The following is a 22,323-nucleotide window of genomic DNA, read 5'->3' as shown; positions in this document are numbered from 1 at the left end:
AGCCACTGTGAGTACAATTAGAAAATTAGCGACTTCAATTCCTCCACTGTTGATATGGGAGAGCATACTGCATTAATATTCACTTTTTTATAGTAGAAAAAAAATGCCATAATGACATGAAAGTTTTACCATTAGTGGCTTTAAAGACATAGTACTGAGAGCTTCTGTAACTACAGTAATCCTCTGGGTTTTTAGTTTCCTGCTAACTCAACATACATATGGATATATTAATCAAAGAAACATCACAAACACCAGCTTTACATATGATAGTCATAAATCACCAGTTGCTCAGTTGCACTCTTCTTCACAAGCTTCATCAAACAAAAGCTTTTGCTTGTTCCTCTTTGATCCAGTTAGTTGATTTTAATTTTAAATCATGGTTAATACATTTTCTGTAATTTGTTTGCTTTTATCCAGGATCAAGGCATTAAAGATCGGGGTCTCTCTGATGCAGGAATGAGATGTTTGTGTTTTTAAAATTATTTTCGCAGTGTTGTGCTTTGAGTTTTTTTTTTTTTTTTTTTCCCCAGAAGTGGTTATTTGGTGAGTGTGCTTTCCCTGCTGCTCACCAGACAGTAAGCAGCCATGTCTAAGCTGAGCTTTATGAGATGCTGAAGCATTACACTGAATATTCTGCATGACACAAAGACCCGTCTCTGTAATATCTGTGACCTCTCTTCTGCCAGCTGCCAATGGCGGGGTATTGTAACTATTGATTTGTAAAGCAGAGACCAAATCACTGGCACGACTGGTGAGACGCTGTAGATATGCCTCTAAGCACTGCGTCTTAAACACACCACAAACTCTTCCCTGGAAGAGCAGTGTGACTTACTACAGTTATGAGGTTATAGGCAATGAAGAAGGAAGGGCAACCAGGTCTGAAAGCGAGTGTGTGAGCGTTGGTATCCTGGTGACGTTGTTCTCTGAGAGGTTCAGGATAATTGATCTGTATTGTGGACCAGGAATGCAGTCCATTCTTCCATCAGAAAAGAGTATCTAATGACTGTGACAGCAAGCATCACATCGCCATTGATTTCTGCTGCGCCGTCCTCAAAGACCCAATCAAGACAGGCGAGGGAGGGGGGGGTAGAGGGCTGTGAAGAAGACACCTACAGCGGCAACTGCAGCTCCTTTAGGCAGGAGAAGAGGCAGGGAGGTTGTGTTCAGACAGGGAGAGAAGGGGAGAGCGGGGGGAGGAGTAGGGGTGGCTTCTGCTCCCAGTGATAAAGGTGCATCTCCTGTGGCCTGTATCTGTGCAAGAGGCTGGCACCTGATTGAATAATGTGCTTGTTTGTTGCTTCTTGGTGGTGGCATCGCTGGCTGAGCTGTTAAGAATGTGGCAGTTTTTACATGTGTTTGCATATTTGCATGTATCTACAACACAGAGCGATAGAGAGGTAGTCTCTTCCTTGCACTTGTTTGCATATACAGGTTTTGCTTGTGTGTATGTGTGTGTGTGTGTGTGAGAGAGAGAGAGAGAGAGAGCTGTGTGAAGGCTCACTATTCTGAAGGATTTCCAAGCACAGCTCAGCCGTGGTCATCTCTATAGCAACTCTCTGTTCCTGTCAGGACTCCACGATATGCTGAATATAATTAAATTGTGGCATGTAGGAGGGAAAGAAATTCAAGTGTTTTTAAATGAAACTAAATGTTCTAATTACATCTTATGCTTTTAAACACAACAGGGGGGGATTTAATTAGAGGGAGAGACGTCCCAGTCTGTGCCATCCAGAGGGAATGCTCTGTGAAACTTGAAAGCGATTTGTTCCTGCTCTTCCTTCATTCCTCAACCCTGAAACGGCTCTGATAGCTCAATGAAATTAATGTTTGGAATAAATGTTGGTGGAATTTAATAAAGGGCAACCCCACCCTTTCCCTCTCTGTCTTTTTTTCTCTCTCATACACACACTTTCTGTTTAAACCTCCTCACCACAACACACACATACCTTTCCTCTTTCTTCTGCGGTCAATACGTCAAAACAGTGACATTAGGTTTGTTGACGCCTGCTTCACTTCACAGATTAGTCTCTCCGCTGTGTGAATATGACAAGGCATTGTTCAGCATTTTTTTTTTTTTTTTGCCTGGAGTGAAGATGAATTTGGAGTTCAATTTTCATAAGCGCCAAACCCTGACATCTCACAGAGCTGTGAATGAGCAATAGCAGCCTATGGGGAGTTGCCAGGCAATGAGGGGCTGCAGTCTGCTCGGTGCAGTGCTGTATATTTACAAAAAAGCTTGGTTGCTGGTTTATTGAGACCTTTGAAGTGAGATATAGTGGCTCATCAAATATGAATGTCATACCCCTGCTGCAGCAGAATTGCATTTGTCATTGGGAAATTAAAGTTAATTTACGGCTCGCTCATTCGCTCGGCTGGGATGTGACACTGGGATTCGCTCCAGGAGAACTGATCAATTGGCAAACATCTTTAACGGGGGGAGAAAAGAGAAGAAACAAAAGATACTCAGCACATGGCCGCAGGGCTTAACAGAAACACACAGCAAATAAAATGTTCATGTTATCTTAATGCAATTACTTGACTGAATACTCTGCTCCCAGTTGAAGCTATCAGGGCTGAGTTCTTTTCATTTACTCTCCATTATACATTCTCATCATTTCACAAGGACAAATATAATGTAAAAATGCATTGTAATACCAGCAGAGGAATAAATCCAAACATCTGTATACTTTCATAATATCTGATTTCCTGGTGAAGCTTTAATGAAAATGCAGCACGGCAAAACACAAACTGAAGAATTCATTGTATGATGTTGTCACAGGACAATGCAATTATTTAACAGTATTTCTATTATTATAAATCCAAGTAATACTCAGATGTTCAGCGGTTTAAAACTTAATTTGCTTCTGTAACTTTTAACACATTTTGCAAAGCATTACGCCATAATGATCTGTACATCTATTCTACTCACTGCACAGATGATTATGTAGCACTTCTCTGTGTAGGTTCTTGACATTAATATATTGCTGTGGGAAAAAGACTGATAGCAAAATTAACTTGTAGCTAATTGTTACTCTTGCTGTGATGGTCACTAATGCAGATATCTGTCATTACTTTCCTTGTGTCAGACTAAATTTAGCGGGGATATGTTCATTCTAATTTTTCTGGATTGTATGTGCAAGTGCAATTTTTTATTATTTTTGAAGGGCTGTGCACCGGACTTTTGATTTCATTTTTTGCCCTGTCACGGACAGATTTGATAAGTCATGGTTTTCTTTCTAAATGCCTGGACATGTCAGCCTTCTCTCCATCAAGAAATTTATTAAGCCTGACTGTAGTCGCTTGCCATTCAGAGTTACACTGTCTTATCCTGCTAAAGTTAGTTTTTCTTTCTTTTTTCTTCTTTTTCTTTTGTTATTAAAATGGAATATCCTTGGCCTTTATCCCATCTTTCCCTTAAAGAATCAAGATGTTCTCCACAGGGTTACAAGGGTAGCCTGCAGTGCTAGCTAATTCATCAGATGCTGTAACTGTGATGACTAAAAATGTCACCTTCAATGTTCTGGCTTTCTCCCCCCACTTTCCTCTTGACAGCACATGTTATAGCACCAGAAACCCCCAGCTAATGAGCAATTCACTGGCTTGTGTGCAGTGTGCTGCAAAAAACAACAATAACGGATGGAAATATTAAAGAATGGAAAAAAAAAACCCTGCTGCCTGAAGCTGTGAAAATGTAAGTTAAGTGCTGACCTTGGTGGCCTAATGGCTCTAAATAGCGTCTGAATGTCAGTGTGGTCCAGAGAAGGGCAGCTCCTGCCCAAGGGTAATGGGTAAAGCAGCGCTTTGAAGTGGTGAAAGGGGGGGACAAGGTGGTGGGAGGGCACTGTTAGATGGATTAGGAAAGATGGAGCTGACTGTGGGTGGGAGTGGAGCCGGCAGGGGTGGTGGCGTGCCACTGCTCTCCTTCTCCAGGAGAGGCACTGCATCACTGCCCTGCCTCAGAGAAGAGCATAAAACCAACAGAAAGACAGAAATAAAGTATTTGTGGCTATAATTTCAAGTGAGCCTGAAAATCACTTGTTCCATCCACGCTATTGTAGGAAAATATGGTGCTCAGTGATGGGCAGTTTACAACTGGACAGCTTTTCTTTTGTCAGGCAAAAATTTTCAATTCTTCATCCTGTTGCAGCTAACAAATACAAGGTGTCATCAGCTGAGACAGGAGAAGAATTGACTGTTTAGTAAGCCTGTTGCTACAGCTGTCAGGCTTTTTGTTGTCACATGACAGGTATAGAGTTTACAGTGATAAAGGTAACAGATTTACCACAAGAAGCTCTGCTTAATTTTTTAAACAATGGCTCTTCAATTTCTGACAGAGGTAGAAATAATTCAGCTTCTTATTTCTAGCCTCCAGCTATTGGTTTTGCTACTAGCTGACATTGCTAATTTGTGGTAAACACTAGCTCCACAAGTTCCGGTAGCAGATAAAAAATCATCATCCAAATAAAGTAACGGCTCAATCTATCATAATAGGACATGGAAAATCCTCACTTGCTTCTGCATTTCTGGTTTTAGAAAAGGCTAAAATAGACAAATAAATCCTCTGAACTCTTTAAATGTCTAGTATTGCACATTATTGTGGAGAAATCCAAAGCTGTGTTCATTAAGTTATGATCACTGTTCAGGGTAGGGCTTTTGTGAACGGTGGGAGGTCAGTAAAAAAGACTTTATTCTTCCTTAATTTCATTGATATTTTCACCGAACAGCTTACTTGTTTTAAAGAGCCTCTAGGTGTCGAGATAGTGCATCAGGGTGACACAAAAAGCAGTCAGGGCTCTGTGACGACTTCCCAGAGTACCTTTTAATTGAGCAACCTTTCCTATCGGCCCCCAGACAGGCTGCTAAGGGAAAAGGTCTACCAACCGGGGCTTGTGAGTTTATTCTGTGCTCCACCGGTGTAGATGATGGCACTGGGCACGGTGTAAGGCTTCCAGATGTGAAATCTTAATCAAAACGAAGGCTGTTCCTCACAAGATCAGTAAAATCCAATGAGGTGGAGGCCTATGTGATATACAGGACTCTCACTCAGTAATCCATCTCATTTTCCCCCGCATGAGGCAATAAAATCATGCTTTTATTCACTAGTGATGTCTTTTTATTCATCAATAAAGAGTTTGAGTGGGATATGGAAATGAGGTGAGCTCCATTCATTGATAGAAATTGAGTGGGGCGTGGATGAGAGGGCGACAGGTGCAGGGTTCTAGTGCCATTGTGCCAGATCCTCTCCACATGCCTAATAGACCTAATCACAAACAGTGCTTAGAACAGTGATGCCCGTGCAGTTTGAGTGATTTATGAAACGAAATAGAGTCAGGTTTTCAGCAGGACTGCTTCAGCCGCACGCAGCAGGCGATATGTTTGAAGTGTGTGCGGGTGTTTGATGCTGGAGTCAGTTTTTTGTTGGGTATTTCTGTTCCCCTGCTCAGTTAGGCTTGGTTGTATTTGGGACATTGATGAAAAGGGATGGGGACAAAACGTGGCTTTTTCCTATCTGAAGGCATTGTCTGTGTCATTGGGCTTTCAAAGTGTTTTATCAGCAGAGCGCAAAATGGTTGTGTGAAATTTGCTGTGCAGGCTTTACTGAATTGGCAGTGGAAGAAGTCTATTCTTCTCAAGATGTCTGGCTCAGGGGCGTGGAATTTCCACCATTCGTACTTTGCTTGCTATGTATTTCTTATTTAAATGAAAGACGCCTATTGATGTGGATCTCATTGGGCCTTCAGACATAGAAGGGTTATTTCATGCTTTATGTCTATCTCACTTCTCACTGATACCACAGGACTTTGAAGTGTGACATTAATATGTAAATTATCTACCAGGACCTATTTATAAGTCAGATATTTTCTCGTGGCATGGTGTCAAATTACAGATTAATCATTGAGATGAACTTATGTATTAATTGAAGTACACTAAATACGGTGTAGTTGTTTAAAGCAGAAGGAATGGCTTGATATTTTGGGAAACACACTTGTTAGATTTTTTGCCAGAAGTTAGATGAGAGCATTGATACCTTTCCATTAAGTATGTAGCCAGAGGCAGGAGGTGGGTAGCTTAGCTTAGTAAAACAGACTGAAAGCAGGAGGAAACGACTCACCACTGTAAAGCTGAGTAATCAATACATTATATTGAATTTGCTAAATCTGTACAAAAACCAAAGTGTAAAAATGACAAGTGGTGGTTTTTTAGCGGTTTATGTGCTGGGCTATATCTTTGAGTTGAAGTTTCCACTGAATGCCTGACAACCACATGGTGATGTTGAGGCTCCAGGAAGTCACTGCATGCAGCAAGGAAATAATCCTATGAAATCACCACTTGTCTCTGTTTACAGTGCAGTTTTTGTATAGATTAAAGTAGTGTTAACTGGTGAACTTTAAGCTTGGTAACCCAGTCAGTTTTAGTATTGGGCCTAATTCCCGCCAGGTTGGTTGCTGTTTGACATGTTGTTTGGGACTATTGACAATTCTGGCATTACAGGTGCCACTTGAGGGGATTTAAAAAAAAAAAAAAAATCTTTAATCTGCCAGTGTTCTTCAACAGAAGTGTTTGTTGGACACCACAGCTTTCCAGTGTCAGCACTGAGGAGGACTGTGTGACAATTTTCCAAAATGGATAATCTGTCATTCACACCCAATTCATGCAACAATTACCTAGGTGTGTGGAGATGAGAAAGTAAGCAGGGTTTGGACCTCTCTCTCAAACTCTCTCAAACTGACTGAAAATGCACTGTCATACCAAAATTTAAATGATATAGCATCTGGCCCCGCTCTCTCTGACAGCTGGCTTTTCACCCCATCTTCAAGTGTAGCTGTTTGGCACAGCTTTTAAAACATGTAGAAACAAGTTCTTTTCTTGAATAACCCAACCCCAAGATAGAGCAAGACTCGCTGTTTCCCTCTGTTTCTGCTCATTATGCCGAGCTAAGCTAACTGTCTCCTTACTGTACCTTCATATTTAACACACAGATATGAGAGTGGTATTGATCTTCTCATCAAATTTTCAACAAGAAAGCAAAATAAGCGAATCTCCCAAAATGTCAGGCTGTTCTTCTAACGATGCAGGCTATACATGAGATAGCCCTAATGCTATCAACCGCCTGAGCATCATACTATGATTTGATTGTCTTTTAAATCAATCAGCTGTCATCACAGTCATTCAAGCGCTTTCAGATACGCAGTTGCTCTTGTGCTTCTCGTATCTTATTACAGGAGTAAAAGCTGGATACTCGGGACATAAAGACTGACAGGGACAGGTAGTAATTTTCCAGTGGTTGAACTTGTTCCTCAGTAGGTAACAGTTGAATAGTGTTCCCCCGCAAAGAGATTGATGACTTAAGCATTCAAGTAAAATGCTCAACTGTCTGACTCACCACAGCTGTGAACTTGGACAAACTGTATCAGAAAAAGTTCTTGTGTTTTTTTTTTCTTTTCTTGTAAATGCGGCAAGGCTGGTCAAATAGCATCCCTCTGAACTCTGCACTTTTAACTGAAAATAGAAGGACAGTAATGTTGTTTTGTTGTAGAGCACTAAGGCTGATAACACTGCTCAATGCTGTAAGCTCCCTTATTTATGGTCTTTCTTTATTGCTTCCAATCGATCTCTGCATAGCCATTCTCTTTCTGAAAATCAATGCCCTGATTGCATTTGTTTTTCTTTCTTTAACCTTGGTTAATTTCATCGCTTGAAATAAAACTCCCTAAATATCATTCATCTTGAAATGTCACTTTGTTTTGTGGGGAGGGTGTGGGGAGAACTGAGGGAGCCATGTATCTGTCAACATAACTCAGCCACATTTAGCCCGACGCCTCCATGGTTTGCCACTGAACTCTGGCATTTCAAGGACCTGAGCGTAAAAGCGGAAGCATTGGGAAACATATGACGGGCGTAGGGGGAAGATAACCTGGTGATTTGTGGAGGGAACAGCCCCCAGGAAGTCTGGTAACAGCGGTGTTTTAGTGGCGGCTAGCGCAGTTAGCACAAGGATGAGGTTAAGTGACATCTGTTTGTCCTCAGCCAGACTCCTGACAGGTTCAGGTAGGAGGTGGTGGAAGGTGGTGCAGCTGCTCTGATAAGGAGCAGCTCATTTCAAATTCAACACGACAGCCATGATGGGATTTAGTCGTTAGAAAGTAAATATAAGAGAAGGACTGTAAATCCCACATAGCAAGAGATGTGTGTGAATTTAAAAATGTCTGCTGGTGGTATTTGTGTGTGTGGGTGTCTGGGTCTGTGGGTGTCCAAAAATGAAATGTGTGCTAAGATTGCCCCTCTTTCATTTAGCCTGGCTTTGAAGCAGCAGAGCAGTTGAGGTTGATAGATGTAGGATTATTTTTTATTTGTAGTTTTTTCTCATGGCCATATTCTCAGGCTGTGACCAATATCACTCCATACTCTCCCTAGAGAGAATATATACAGAATATAATGGACTATAGGATTCTGAAAAGTGGAACTTACACCCGCGACTACACCTGTCAGTACTGACACAAAATGTCAGTAAACTAAACTGAGAAATGATCTTTCTCAGTTTAGTTTCTCAGTTTCTGTGTGTGTGTGTGTGTGTGTGTGGTGGGAGTTGTTTACCGAAATCTGATCAAATCAGGTCATGAAGGGGGCCTCCTACTTGTCTGGTCAAACACGTCTAGATGGTAGAAAAAAGATGAAACTTGAAAAGTATTTGTAAAGAAGTATTTGTCTGTGCTTGTTTTGAAGCTGCTTCTAGTTCCACAGTTTCCTTAGCAATTAGATCACACTATTTTGCATCCCTCTCTCTCGCCCCTTGTCTGGTGAGGAGGAGGCTGTCTCTGGCCTGGATTAATCCAACACATACTGCAACAACACTCTTCTTAGATCTTGTTCTGTCATTTCATTACATGTTGTGGAGGAGGGAGATGACTGATATTCGGCAACTAATTCCTGGACTCTGGACAAGCTTTTCACACTTGCTTGTTTTCTCTCTCTAGGGTTGAGGAGGCTGTCTGTGTCCTGCATAAATCAAACTCTGGTTCTTATTACGCTGTGACCATGAGAATAAATTAAGATGGCCTGGTGGTATATAGCAAACATGAACAATAGACTCTGTGAGGGAAATCTGCTCCATTTGCAAGGAAAACTAATTTTAACAATAAGTGGTTTACTGACATATTTCTCATGCATATGTGGGTAATGTGGCTATTAGCTACTGTGGAGTGGTGCTAAATCCAAGTGTGAAAAATAAGAACAGTACAGATGGTTTGGCAGTGACACTTGCTTGAATCCTACTTTACACTTGTCAAGTGGTGAATGTTTGCTGTTTGTAATGATTCAGGTTGTAACACTTGCAACAGTTGTGTCCATTTCACACATCATGTAATAGTTTTTAAATAGTTTGCAGTAGCACCTATTCAAAATTTATTTATTTATTTATGGCCATCTGGGGCACCCTATAAACAACCCTGTCACCAGACAACAATAGAGATATTGAATACATCTGCAAAACCTTGATTATGTTCAATGATAGTGTTTTTAAATTTCTTTCTTTATACATGTACAACAACTATGGTATAGATAAGATTAGGGAAACTTGTAGTGACAAATACAACCTGTGGTTAATGTATACTCCACACAGCACTGCTTTCTGCATTGGCACACATAGCACTGAAAACAGCTTGTGAGCTGTGGAAGCCTTTGATATGAATGTAATACCTGTGCTGTTGTTAGCAAACAGTCTATTTACACATTCAGCAGAGATGGAGCAACATTTGCTTTCATTCAGAGTAGTGTGTCTGGCTGCCTTGTGAATATAAGTCCAGTATTCACACTGTTTTTGGTCTCTACCAACCAGCTCCTTAGCTGCTAGATCTACTCGCTAACTTTGTCTGTCTGCTGTTTGGTGCTGAGCAGGTAATGTGCAGTCAGTTTATTGGATTTTTTTCCAAGAACACTCTGCCTGCTACAGTAAACTCAGCTGGTGAAAGTGGAGTTTGCAGGCTGGAAAATCTAATCAATGGTCTGAAAGGGGTAAAGAGCTCCTCAGAGGTCAGCAACAGTAATGGATGATTCTGCAGTCTCTGCATGGCAACGACAGGATGGTTTAGGTTAAGGAGAGATTGCGCTTATGGCAAATAAGATATGACAGGGTTTGGCAAGACTATGTTTAATTAATACACGAACGTTAATTGCAGGTTTGTGACATGGTGGAAAACTCCTCTCTTCTGTATGAATTTACCACCCATCCTTTTACTGCCACAACCTCCCCAACCTTACCTTGCAAATTTAGGTCACAGGCCTTCCTGAATGAGCGCTGAACCATGGCAATGGACATAAATCGTAGGGTGCAAAATCCATCTGATAGCCGAGGGTTACTGGGTTGAGCAGATGGAAATAAATCCTGTGAATCTGAATAATATTGATTCATACGGCTTTAATTCTTCTTAGCTTGAAGTATCAAGGGAAGACCGCTAGTGTTTCTACTTCACCTGTGGGGAAGTATGTCACCATCAAAACCCTGTTTACAATCAGGAGCTAAGTAGATTCATGCAATACTTTTTTGTTTTGTTTTGGATTTTTGCAGGGGACAACTTAATCCTCTTAAACACTGAAGCGGATGTGTCCCCTGTGTTCTCCCTGCTTCCTACGCCCTTGGACATGGGGTAGTAAATAGCTATGGTGAAGCTCTGTTGTATACTTCCTTCTGCAATGCTTTGTTCTGTTCTCCCGAGGATCATATTGAAATGATTACGATTCTGTGGTATCAAGTAACAAGAATTTTCAGTCCATCTAATCTACCTATGTCATTGGTTCATTTTTTTTTCTTAAAATACAATAAATTCAGTGTTAACCCCGTCCACTCAGGTCGATATGGCCTCGAGATAGTGCAACATGCTGTAACCCATCAACCAGAGCAAGATAACAATCTACCAGAGTCAACAGAAAGCCCATTACAGCAGCATGCTTGCTGATAATAAGACCAGATGGGGGGTCTTAGAGAAAGGAGTTCTACTCCAGTTTCTGAGTGTCATCACTGTGCAGTGTGATCCTGACCTGTGGCGGTAATAGACCTGAATGACCCCTCAAGGAGGACTGTAAGACGACCTCTCACAAAGCCTGTGACCTGTCTTAAAAATGAAAGCCTTCTTATTGATTAAACACTGCACGCCTATGTGGGAGCTTCATAAAAAATCCAATTACATCTAATGGCTTTTACAGTATAGAAATGAATAATGCTGACACGAGGGGCTTACCTGTGTTAAGGTTTGTGTAGTACATTGTTAGAACTCACCTTAAAACCTTTCTTAGCACAATAAAAGTGCATGTTAAGGAAGCTGATATATGCAGAGCACAGGCAGACAGAAAAGGAGGCCTTAAAATGGCTTTATAGATGGTTAATGGAGGGATGTAGGCGGGGTGAGCTGATACTGGATCTTTGCCTGAGGGTAACATCTTCCAGAGGCTTACAAGGAGAGGGCGATTACGCATAGAAGGAGAAGTTCACAATGTTGTGCAGAAGAAAACACATTCTTTAAGTGAAAGTCATTATGTGAGAGTTAAAAGAAGAGGTGACAAGCAGGGTTTGCATGATGCATTCAGCAAACTTGGCAACACTAATATACCTCTGTTGCTTAGTTAAATTGTTATTCAATTGCTGTGTATCAGGGGCGCTGTTAATGTGGTTGAAAACAGATTTTATGGTCATATTTATTGGCCATGGTATCAAAGACAGACTATCAGTGAGTGCAATAACACAAGGGGTCATCATAATTATTCATAAGCTGCTGTAAAGTTTTGTGGTTGTGTCTCCCAAGTGGAAAAAAAGCTATTTAAGACAGGCAATCAGCATGAGGAAGCTTCCCATGGCTACTGTGCCCCTTCAGCTACATCTTGGTACCCAGACAGGGTTCATTACCAGAGAAGATGGCCTGCGAGTAATCTCAACACTTAACCCTCAGGAGAGCCCCAGTCACTAGACACTCAGGGGCAAAAACTTCACGTCTGACTGGACACATGGGCAGCGTATAATGTCCTCCCATTTGGAAACTGAAATCGTTCAAAGTTCAGGCAAAGTACTGCAGCAGAGCCAGGGCCCGGTCACCGTATTCCCAGATGCATGTGGGATTGAGGCAACAACTGAAGCAGTAACTGCACACATAAAATATTACTAGCCGTGCTACACAACTGGAATCCTAGATGCTATGTTCACAATCACAAAACCCAGCACAAATATATTTCTTTAAAGTCTGATTGGCAGCAGGGCAATATTTGGAGTTTCAGTTCCCTGCTCAAAGCATGTTTGCCCAGAAATTGAGGTATAATTAAACCGTCTTCTAAAATTTAGAAGACTTCTAAACAGATTACTTGTTTCAGACATGAATTATGTGATAATTGTGTTGCTTCACCACCAACTGATTACTTGACAATAGTGCTAATCAGACACAGCAATTTACTTGTTTGTCACATGGAAAAGTTATGCAAAGGTTAGGGTAAGATTAGGTTGTGGTTAAATGAGAAATTAAGCTAAAAAAATGAAAATTTCTTACCATAGAAAACGTGGCATTAAAAGCACAAGAAGATCACCGGCTCACAGGAGCTGCAGGTGGGTGGAAATTCAACACTCCTGCCTCTATGTTCTTACTACCAGCTTCCAGTCACACCTTCTCACATAATCCTTTCATTCTACACATTTCGCTTTCTGCTTAGAGCATGCTGTTGCATTTTAAGATACTGAGCCCACATCAGACTGAAAACCTGATTCATGGTACACTCTGGTCACTGCATCACAGCTGGAATAAACTTTCTGCTGGTGATGCTGCAGATTAACGTGTGGAGCACAACACAAAGCGAGACTGCAAGGTCTATGATTCTGATTCACACTGCAGCCATCCGTGCTGAAGTGTATACACCATACTGCCATTATTCATCAGCCTCTGTAACCCAAGGGCAAGCCACCCTGCTGCTCCTATATAGCTTCAGCAGCACTAAGAACCTCTGAGACGGTCTTGTCTTTACCTTTGGATGACTCCTGGCCATGCTTGAGTAGGAATAACAGAGTGACAGCAATGTGAGAACTGGGTGGCAGCAAGGACACAGAAAAGGAGAGGACATGCTTTGAGATGGTCACTCTGTGTGGCTTGCCACCTCTGCTGGACACCAAGCTGTTACGCTGACTGTGGGCAGATATTTATTAAAATATTTGCCAACACTCTGACTCTCGTTGACAAAATAAGGTGAAGGAAACAGATGAGCTCTTGGAGGAGGTTGTGTAGATTCGTTCTGCTGTTGATAAGGTGCCTCATCATGTCGGTCTGAATTATAGCAGTTCAGGATTTTCCATTTTATACTTGAGATAGGTTTCAGATAAAATGTTTTGCAGGGATGATTGTGTAGGTGGATTCTGCTTACGTGCAATGAGGTTTTGCTGTCTTGATGATTACTCTGCATTTCTGCCGCCTGGCAAGACTGACAACTTGGCAACTGCAAAAATTGATTGAAGCTGAAGCCAGAAAGGTGATTTTCACACTTCAGTGCCACATGAGAACAAGAGTCTACAGCCCGTCAGTGACTCTGTGCTGCTGTACTTTAGGACAATGCTAATGATTACCATGGTCATCAACTTAGCTTAGCACGTTAGCATGCTAATATTTGCTAATCAGCACTAAACAGGAAGTATAGCTGAGGCTGATGGAATGTCATTAGCTCAGGTATTTGGTCACAAACTGTACTACATATATTATTATTATACTACACTAAACATTACCAAAGGTATGACACACTTAAGCTGTTACCGTGTGCTTTATAGATTGTTTGGCCAGAAGTATGTGGACATCCAAACGTTACACCCATACAGTAAAGAACATTGCTTTCCAAAAACATACAGCTATAACTGAGTCAAGTCACCTTGCTGGAGGGGTTTGTTCCCATTCAGCCACAAGAGCATTAGTGAGGCCCAGTCCTGGGCTATAAAGTCAGGCATTCCAGTTCGTCTCAAAGGTACTGGATGAGTTGGCGTCAGGGATCCCATGTGGAGGAACTTGAATGAACTGCACAAACTCAGAAAACCATCTCTTTATGGACCTTGCTTTGTGCTCAGGAGTACTGTCATGTTTAGACAGGAAAGGTTCTCCCAAACTAAAAGCATTAAGCATTAAAATTTTCCTTGATCAGAACAAAAGGACCTAATCCCCAAACAAAAGTAAACAAAAGTATGTGGACTTTTAGCCGTTATGGTTTTATTCTCTTTATCTGCTTATTGCATAACTTAATTGTGTTTTATTGAGATTTGTGTGTCTCAGCTTGTATGCTTTTTTAATTGCCCCACTAGGGATGAATACAGTCATTGAATTGTATTGAACTGAACTGAAAAAGTGCTTTAGAAAAACAATAGTGCTTGCAAGCCACCAGCTTTGAGACAATCCCGCACCACTGGCTCTTTAAGGCCTGCTCAGCAGAACAGAAAGCACAGCGCTAAGTGACAATAATGTTATCTCAACAACCAAATTACAGTGAAAAAACGCACAATAGACTTAAAGGTCAACTCAGCAGCTTGGTTTTTATTGTTTGTGGCGGGTGAATCATATTGGCCAGTCATTGCGCTGTATAACTCTTAAACACTTCAGATCTGTTCTGTTTAGTGTGTCGAGAGGACTTTAGTTTCAGTGTGCTCTGGGGCCCAGCTGCTGTATAATGGTAAAGATAGTTCCTATTCCAAACACTGACTGCAGGGACCTGCAATGGGACCGTTGACATACTTTTGAAATGAGTGAGAGTGACATCAAGTCTTCCCAGCATTTCACTTCGCATTCCACATACCTTAATGGGAAGTGTTGGACCAAGACTGCTGCCATGTTCCTAGGATCTCTTGTTGGATGTGTCTTAGCACTTTGTCTCTTACTCTTACTCTCTCTCTCTCTCTCTCTCTCTCTGTCTCTCTCAGAATATAGACTATCCTGCTTATTCATCTGTCATTCCCTTTATCCCTGATTCTTCATTCCCTATTGCCACTTTCCCCCATTTCTCCCCCTGTCATGAATTTTTCTTTCTTTTTTTTCTTTTCACTCTCTTTATTTTTCTGTATGTTCTGCTTTTCATAAAACCCTGGCACATGCACATTGTAAATTGTTCAGGTGGTGCACTGCTGGAGTCGATCGGATGAGCGGTTGTCAAGAAAATCGCAGGACAATGATGATGATGATGATGACACTTCCTACTTTAAATTCTGCTCTCTTCTAAAGGGGTACAGCAATTTGGACTCTCATTGTAAACACACTTCAACGATGTGTGTCCGAGGTTGCCCGCATGAGTAGGTGCCCCTTTCTCCGAGATGATTGGGTCTCCTCTGGTGACCAACAACCAGATTTGAATCCCCAGCCGATTCAAAAAAAAAAAGTTGGATTCAATTAAGTCAATCCAACTCATATCGCACCACTCCCATCAAAAGCTATTTCATGCCTCTGAAACATTACAGAGACTTTTCTGTATGAGTGCACACTCATTCCCAATGACAAAATGCTTCATTATCCGGCCAGCACGAACGTGACAGAGGGGGGTTAACACTGTGGATGATGAATTGCATTGTATGGTTGAAGTGCACTTCAGCGTGCTGTCCTATTTAAACTGACAGGCAGCCTCTGCAGCTATATGACTAAACTCTCATACCCCTATCCCGGTAGGGGAAAGCTGGCAGGAGGATGCGTGAGAAATGCTCGGGGCGATTGGTGCCCCTTATCCACCTTGGAGAGAGAGATGCTTTGACAACCTGGTGTCCTCTAAGAAGGCCTGCACAGATTGGATCTCTTCTGAAATGTTGTTGTTTGAGGCGGCCAAACACTCAGGGTCAGTGGGTGGCCACGGGGGAAGTGAAGAAGAAACAGAAAGGGAACGTTAGTATTTAGTAATACATCATGTTAGTGTCAGTGTTTTACTTTTGCGAAAGAGTGACAGGGCTGCACTTATGGTCTAACCATCACTCTGTCTGGCTGTCTGTTGGTCTAGCAGTCTGTCAGTATATATCTCTCAAGGACGTGATATTTGACTCGCCTACTTTCCGGAAGCCAGTGAATTTTTTTTTTTCTTTGGGAGTCCAGAAAAAAAATATCAATTAGCTTTTTGAAACTTAATGGATATGATACCCACTTTCTGTTAAAATATGTTTTCCAGTATCACCTTTGTGGATTTTTCCCACAAAATATTAATCATAAGCCAAGTTCCCATCCAAATTTAGTGCAAATAAAAGAAAAATGCCAGAAAATTGGCAGAGAAAAGCCAATTAATGTGTTTTTTCAACCACTGCTGTTACAGAAATAATAGGAGTTGGTTCATAGAGATAAACAGTTGGTGGTGCTAATTCTCCAGTCAGGTCCACTGCAATTTCGTTGCAGTTTGTTTTTATTGATTCACCAACTTCTCCACCTTTTCCACTCAGGTTGTTTTTTGATGCACAAATTGAAAACGTGCATTAGGTGGAATACTACACATTTGAAAGAGATCCTAATTTGGAAAAAATATTAATAGCCAAAGCTGCTATTGAGTATGGTGGACTAACAATATTGTTGGTCAACAACAATATTGCTCTATGCTGATAGAGCCATGTGCTCACAGGCTTTCTGGCCCAGTCCCAGCAGACTCAGGGAGGACTCAGCCCTGTCCTACAATAAAATTGGCAAGTGCGGCTCTGTCCTAGCTCTCCCAGATTTTTGAGCCCTTTGCACACTTTCCCAGTGTCCCAATTCCATACCACACTACCCACTAATCCAGGATTTTAAGTTATGTAGTACATTAACACTGGGACAGGCAGGGGAATGTTAACGTTTAGAGCACATTTAATCACTAAACTAATATTTGCCACACAGATATTAAACAGAAATAAAGACATGCACAGGCACGTATTGTAAATGCAACTAAAACTAATGATAAACCTGATACAAAAGTTTTCTCATAGAAATTAGCACAAAATTTTGTTAATTTTCAAGCGTGCTATTGGTGGGTGGGTATTACCCACACTTCATGACGTTCTAATATTGAAAACAAGAATGACTAGGAAAGTTTAAAACTATCTAAAAAATATATTCATGAATAAATAAGTCCTTTTGCTTACTCCTGCTTTACTCTAGAATTCTCATTACAGTATATAAATGTCCTCTTTGAATTCTGGCACAATATATCTTTCCAGCAATCTCCTTATTGAGGTTTGTAGGGCACACATTTTATGAATGAAGAGATCAGTCACTTGGGGTTGTTAGCCGCAACTGTAAATAGCTGTTGAAGGATCTAGCACAGCTGACGGCCATAGGGAAAAAGCTTTATGTAATAAATTCTTTACACTTGGAGTTTAAATTCAGCTCCACGTCTGGGATTGCTTCTGACACACTGGTTTTTGGTTCATAATGTATTTTCCATCAAGGGTTTCTTTCATTGGTCTTTCCAACAATATATGGGGGTTTTCTTTTCACAAAATATCTGTTACTACACTAGACAGTAAAATCAGAGTATCTCACCATTTTAAATGTATAAGACACCAAATATTTTGTTAGCATTCAACTACAACTCCCAGAATAAATAAAATAATCCTACATAATTGATTGAGATGGTGAGGTGTTTAAATTTTACTACCCAGTGCAGAACTAAGGACAAAAAACCCATCTGTCATGATTGAGGTTTTTTGAAACCTTAGTGAAGGAAGCCCTCTAAAATACACTGTCTGTACAAAGCTAGAGACTGAAACTTGCAGGAGTTCAGACAGACAACAAATCATTTTGTTATGCTCACATTTTACAACTCTGCCAGCAAATACTTTATCTTCAGCTTCAAGAGATGCAGTCCATGTGTAAACTGTAATGTACCAGGAATATGTTTTTGCCTGTATTTGATTGGCCAATGCATTGCCTTGCTGGATGACACTGCATTGCACTGCAGCAAACGTTGATTCAGGTTAAACTTTTTAGCCAGTTGACCCTGTTTGCCAGAGTCCCTCGAGTTGGCAACACTTGCTGCACCAATGACCTGGCTCCATTCAAATGACTGTGAAATGGCTGGTCCTATGATCACTTAACAACAAAAACTATTGATGTGTCTTACAATCCCTGGATGGAGGTCTTACATACTGTTGTTTAGTAGACTGTTTGCGTCACCACAGGTACATGATATTGCATGATATTTGGATTACAGTCTGTTTATAGGCCCAAATAGAATGAAAATGCTCCATATAAACATTCCCAACCTACCTGACATTTCAAGTGGTTGCAGAGGTGTAGTTTAAACCTTTCCATAAACCCATCAAAAGAAAAACTGTACCATGTAAATGATTCGATAATTTCTGGATACCCAGTCTTGATGTAAATGCATCGGGACATATTTAGGTATTTACTCTCTGCCGAGAGTTTTTCTTTAATACAAACTCTTAAAGAGCATCTAGGGAGCTGATCAAACATGTGCCAAAGATATAAGATAAGATAGCCATTGAGGAGGAAGAATGCATGACTTATTCATCACTTTTGTACACGTTCTTAGTAAATGAATTAAATCGTGTCTCATGTAAACAGTCGACCTGAAATCGTCAGTCAGAATGAAAAAACGTGTGCATGTAACTGTGGCTTATGAAGTGCTTTCTTACTTGACACCACATTTCTTTGTTTTATTAATTCATTCACATTCGGAGCATCGCTGAGCATAAAGAATTTTGCTTTTTACAAACTATACAAATAAAGACCATGAATAATAACATAAACAGGTGACTTTTTAAGCCTTTACAAGATACCTTGTGGGACTTCCTAATTGTTAGGCATTTCTGTCATGTTGTCATCAGTTTAACCTAGAAATTTAAATAAGCAATAGATATACTTTGGTCTCTCACACAGAAGATGCACAGATGGAACAGGCTTCAAAATTGAAGCAAAGGCTGCACTTACTTTTTTGTTACATAAACATCTGCCTCTTGCAGTGCACAGCATTGTTTTCTGTCTCCACTTCAGTGGGAAGCTCAGTGATTTCTTGTGGTTTTATTGTCTAATTCAGTGAAGTGGACATTTATTCTTTGCGGTCTGTTATTGCCGTTGCTGTGGTTATGGCTTTTAAGTTCTCATTTGTGCTTCAATCCAAGTTACATACTCATGTAAAGCTACATTGGTTTTGTTATCCAGACTTTTGTTGAGAGCATTTGCAGACTTTGTAGATGCTCGTTGCATAATATTTAGACATCTGTGTATACCTTCTGTGTGTGCTTTCTCCAGGCTAAGTAGAAAACTGTAGCCCTTCGTGGATATTTTCACATTTGATTAACCTCTCTCTCCACATTTAACATTTTTATATTTGAGACAGACATTGACATAACAGCTGAGTATATTCTGTTTCTCACCTTGTCTGGCCTTATTTGTGTGCACATCTCTATCTGTATTTTACTTACTGTGTCTTCTTTTCTCACCCTCTATCATCCTCTTCTGCTCCCCACTGTTTCCTCCCTCCGGGTGGTCCTGCTGTAACTAAATGAATATCTATGGCAACCTTTGATCATATTAATATCCTCACATTATTAAAGCCCTTTATTAGCTGTGAACAGGAAGATTTAATTTATTGAGATTGAGAGTCTGAAATAGCTGTTGTGCTTGATTTTGTCTGTCTGACTTGAAAATGAAAATTGCCTCTCACTTTGTCTCTCACGGTTGCCCAAGATTTAACGTCAGGTTGTTTCATTTCGATTTCATTTTGACAACATCGCGGGATGTCGAATGAAAATTTAGCATATTGAGTCCATTAAACCAATGAAATATTCTGTCATTCAGGCAAATGTAAATAAACAAACACACACACTGTGGCTGTACAGTGTTACAGACAGGAAGAGGAAGACAGTAAGTATGAAGGAATCTTCTATTTCCTCATATAAAACTATAATGTGAATTATGAATACCACTTACTACTCTGAAAATAGTTCATCTCATTCCCTTTCTGTTGGCTGCTTGCTGCCAGCTTAGCATTAAACTTTTATGTCTGTTTTGAACTGTTAGGGAGTGCGCTCTTTTTTTCTGCCAACCTCTACTCTGCGCCCCCGCTAGACTTATTGGAAATGTGACACACCTCTAAGCCAACCTGTTTGCTGACAAACTTTCGTCTTCTATTTTCTAAGAGCCCTTGTTTCCAAGCCTTTCTTTGCTTCAATCTGCCCGGATGGGCCGTATCAAAGCGGATTAATACGGTTATTGGTGTTGGCTAATGGTCAGGATTTCAGGCTTGGAATCAGAGAAAAGGCTCTAGTTGCCTTTAACATTGCTATCAAACCTGAGGCCAGGATAGAGTTGCTTTTCAGGGCAGCGTTGTGCCAGAGTAGCAAATGAAATCTCTTGCAGGAGAGGGGGACACTCATTGGCATTCCTCCTGCATCGCCTCACTCCCTGTTTCTTCCCGGCGGCCAGCGCCCAGTGTCTCAGCAGTCCTATATTCCAGGCCCAAGTGTGCTGTCTGCTGATAATAAACAGCCCAACAACTGGGCCAGAGTCATAGAGGTTTGCTGAGTTAGATCCGAGCTGCCGAATAGTCTGTCTGTCTTGCTCAAAAGTTGGATGAAACCTTTGCTTTATGCTCAATGTCACCATGTTTTAAAACCCCTGCTGTTACTGCTTTGCTCCCAGGTCTGAATGTCATTGGGCTTGTAGGAAAGGGGGGAGGGCAGGGGGGCTGAGGAGGGACCGGGTTTTTGGCATTCAGCCCAGCGCCAATAAAGGATTAAACTCCAAAAGACAGCTGTTAAATGGTGTGTCTTTTTCAGCCTCTTATCAAATCTCCTTCAGTCCACTGGGGAGGAGTCTCTGAACCTGTTCCCTGTATTGTAGGTCCCCCAACAGTTTGAGGAGATCACTGCTGCTGCTGCCTTTGCTGTTGCCGCCGCCACTACCGCTGTTACTCCACATCCAGACCCCCCCCCCACTCCCCCACCCCCACCCGCCAGCCAGGGCAGCCACAGAAGCGTTGGCTCGATTCCAGGGAGGCTCTGATCCTGCAGCCACGTCAATCACGTCTTCACCGCTGGGTAACTATCAAGCATGCAAGCCTTAGATTGTTTTTTTTTTTTGGGGGGTATAAGAGGCACAGACGTTTGAGATCATGTGGTCATGTTTTTGGAATAGTTTTTTTTGTGCTTGTTTGTTACTTATGGGGTCACTCATGTGTGCATTTTTCATGTAAAAGAAGAATTTTCTCCAGCCAAGCATGCATTACTCCTCTCTCTCTCTCTCTCTCTCTCTCTCTCTCTCTCTCTCTCTCTCTCTCTCTCTCTCACACACACACACAAACACAGAGATGCTACAGGGCTCAGGAGGAATCTCGAGGGGTTTGATCAAAGCTGTGTCTTTGTCTTGTTTTTTTTTTTTTGTTTTTTTTTAAAGCTCATTGACTAGTTTGACTCAGGCTCCAGGTGTCATCTACTGAACTGTGTCAAACTCAGCAACTGCATTTTCAAATTACGTTTTCAGTGAGGTGAAGAAAAGCAGCAGGATAAAAGCAGTGTTGTGTGTGAAATCTTGCCTTGCCTGAAGAGAATATGAAGTAACTGCACAGTCAAACAAGCCAGTTACACTTACTGATGAGCTGATGGGACATGCAGTATGTAAAGACAGACAAATCTTAAAGCTGAACTAACTAATTAAATATTTACATTAACAATGGATCAAATGTCTGTTTGCCATGTCAAAGGAGTTTCCCTTCATTCGTTCCCCCCCACAGATTATTACCACTCAACTTTGCAGTTCTCCTTAGTGCTATGGAGAAATTTTATTGTTTTCAGCCAAACAGCAAAAAGGCACAGTTAGCATCTAGCTGCTGAACAAAGATGAATCATATAGCAGCTAAAAAGCTTGATATTACCTTAAATTCATTAACATTCATTGGTCCTGTGTTGGCAGGTTGTTCTGTGTCTACTTGATGTGTAACTGTGGATCACTGATTTACAGTGTGATAATATGTCAGTATTGCGTTTACAGCTTGTTCTCCTGCCCAAACCGGTTACTTCTGCTTTAAATGCTATGTTTGGGTGAAAATTGGTGTCAAAGTTATTCTAGTTCATGGTGGAGTGGATGTCGAGCTGTCCTACTGACCCCAATATCCCATGTCCTTAGCCACATGTGGAAAATTTCATTTTTGATGGAAAATGTGAGACATTTGATTTCAATTTCCACTTAGTATTTTAAAGCAACTTCTGCCTCTTCCCATCTCCAGAGTTCCCTTAAATGGACTGACTGAAATGATGTCCCTGTAGGTTTATTTAGTTTCCTACCTACACATGAATTAGCCTCACATGATCACCAAGAGAGAAGCAAGCCATGACGTCCTTTTGTTTTCCTCCCTGCTCTCCCC

The 22,323-nt window shown here is 41.1% G+C and overlaps 1 long non-coding RNA gene across 1 annotated transcript in view; it reads left to right on the top strand.

The window, feature by feature from the left end:
* The window catches only part of LOC108872550 (uncharacterized), a 41,999-nt gene extending 21,105 nt beyond the window's left edge, over positions 1 to 20,894 (top strand). Inside the window, exon 3 of the long non-coding RNA XR_007813689.1 lies at positions 20,805 to 20,894. This is a non-coding gene — a long non-coding RNA (uncharacterized LOC108872550). The remainder of the gene's footprint in view (positions 1 to 20,804) is intronic.
* The last annotated feature ends 1,429 nt before the right edge of the window (positions 20,895 to 22,323 follow it).

Source organism: Lates calcarifer, linkage group LG8 (genome assembly GCF_001640805.2).
Source record: "Lates calcarifer isolate ASB-BC8 linkage group LG8, TLL_Latcal_v3, whole genome shotgun sequence".
In the NCBI taxonomy this organism is placed as follows: Eukaryota; Metazoa; Chordata; class Actinopteri; family Centropomidae; genus Lates; species Lates calcarifer.
The sequence above is the reverse complement of the archived record's forward strand: the minus strand, read 5'-3'. Positions and strand labels throughout refer to the sequence as shown.